Genomic DNA, 2,446 nt, shown 5'->3' on the forward strand with positions numbered 1-2,446 from the left:
CCTGCTTTTCAGTCTTCAACCTTCACTTGGAAGCCCGTGGGGATGGGAGCCTGCTTCTCCTATGGACATGCAGAACCCCAACCTAGTCACCTCCATCACTAAGGCCCATGGCCTCTTTTCCCTTGCCCTTCTCCATTCCACGGCTGGCAGCTGGCAGGGGCGCTGATGGCTTGTGGAAACCATTGCTCTTTTGAGCCTTTTCCATCCGTGGTTCTCAACTGGAGGCGAGGTTGGCCCTGGGGGACATGGGGCAATGCCTGGAGACGTCTGAGGTTGCTTCAAAGGGGTGAGGCTTACCCTGGCCCCTAGAGGGCAGAGGCCAGGGATGCTGCTAAATGTCCCCAAACAGCCCAGCCTCAGAAAGCTATCAGGCCCGAGACCACAGGATTAGGACCCCTGGTGTTACTCTGCGTTCTCACGGTGTTACCCCACATTTCCAGCTTCTGCCGTTTCCCTCGTTGACTCTCCTCCTTCCCTTCAGAGTTCCCAGCTCCCACCCCACTTATCCCTGCACACTGATGAACTCTCCTCTTCAGTTACAGTCCCTCAGTGGCTTCCAGTGTCCGAAACTGAGGCTGCACCTTGTGGGCTCAGCATTCCAGGCCTCTCACTGCATCTGGTCTCCGCCTTATCTTACCCTACTTTCCACCAACCCTGCTTTTCAGAGAAGCACCCTGAGCGACACCCCAGTTCCTACCTTAGCACCTTTGTTCTGGCAATTCCTCCAGTCCTACCGCCCCTTCTTTAAAAAAAAAAAAGTATATATGTTGATTTCTTTATTGATTTCAGCAAGGAAGGGAAAGGGAGAGAGAGATAGAAACATCAATGATGAGAGAGACTCATTGATGGGCTGCCTCTTGCACGTCCCCTACTGGGGATGGAGCCCACAACCCAGGCATGTGCCCTGACCGGAATCAAACCCAGGACCCTTCAGTCCGCAGGCTGACGCTCTCTCCACTGAGTCAAACCGGCCAGGGCATGCCCCTTCTTGATGTGTCTAAGAACCACCTTTCCTTTGAGACCCAGCTAAAGCCCCGTTTTCTCGGTGGAGCCTTCCCTTACTGCCCTGGCATAGGACCGTCTTACAGAATTGAGAAAGTTTAGAGCCTGAAGCAGTGGCCAAAAGCATCTCATGAAGCTGCTCTGAAGCATGAACGTTTGTTCTGATTGTGGGATCCAGAGGACCCGCGGCTACAATGGACTAACGGTGACCTTTTCTAGCCATCGGAGAAGGAGCCCTCTTTCCCCTTCTCTGCAGAGTATAATCATCACAAGGGCAGGGAACAAGTCTGGCTCATAGTACTTGCTCAATTAATCCTTTCCTGTTCACACTGCACCGGTCAGGGGAACTAAGTCAGGGGGCAGACCTTCTCAGTGACTTTTTGGCCATCTCAGAATCTTGCCTGTGAGCAGGGGATGGGGAATCAGCTTGCCTCGGGGCCTATTCTGCCAGCACCACTTGCGAAATCAGGTAAGTCACATGAGCTCCCTGAGCCTCACTTTTCTCATCTCCAAAATGGGACTTCCATAATTACAGCATCTCTCTTATTGAAGACACTGTACAAATAAAATCAGAAAACACAGCTGATACAGAGCTTGGTGGCTGGCTCACATTCAGTCAATGATAGCAATTGTTAGTGCGGGCCCTTGATTCAGCAGAAAATTCTGTATTGAGCTATTTTAAGTTTAATGTTTTGGTATTTCACGGTGTTCCACAGAGACTCCCCTGACATCTATGTCCTCTGTCACTTCATCAAGCATGACAATCGGGGGACTAACTAACACAAGCTTGTCACTGGACAGGTGAGACAGTGAGGCCTGGCATTACCAAGAGATTAGGTAATGTTTGGTGACCAGTCATTCCTAACCCACACCTCTCCTGTCTCCAACTGCTCTAGGACCAGCCTACTATCCCAAGTGCATGCTATTTTATAGACCCCATTCATCCAGATAAAGCAACATTCTGGAAGCTCTGGAAGGCAGACTTATGCATTGTTCCTATTTAGTAAAGATCAAGACACGATGTTAGAATTTCCTTTCTTTGACTGAGTGCACATGCTGTCCATTGGCTGAACGCCAGGGTGTGGTCCTAGAAGACCCAGAGCCCCAGGGAATACCTTGGTTCTTGGCTGGGCAAGAATTGGGGAGCTGTTTTCTCATCCTGGTGAGCTGGCCTAGACATTGGAAACATGTTCCTTCAAAGCATAAGCCACCACCCAGGTTAGAAACTCTAACTTCTAACCCACATTTTCCCCTAACACATTTTATCTTTTTTATTATTTTTTTAACATATATTTTTATTGATTTCAGAGAGGAAGGGAGAGGGAGAGAGAGATAGAAACATCAATGATGAGAGAGAATCATTGATCGTCTGCCTCCTGCACACCCCCTACTGGGGATCGCGTCTGCAACCCAGGCATGTGCCCTGACTGGGAATCAAACCGTG

The sequence above is a fragment of the Cnephaeus nilssonii genome, assembly GCF_951640355.1.
Source record: "Cnephaeus nilssonii genome assembly, chromosome: 18".
NCBI lineage: Eukaryota > Metazoa > Chordata > Mammalia > Chiroptera > Vespertilionidae > Cnephaeus > Cnephaeus nilssonii.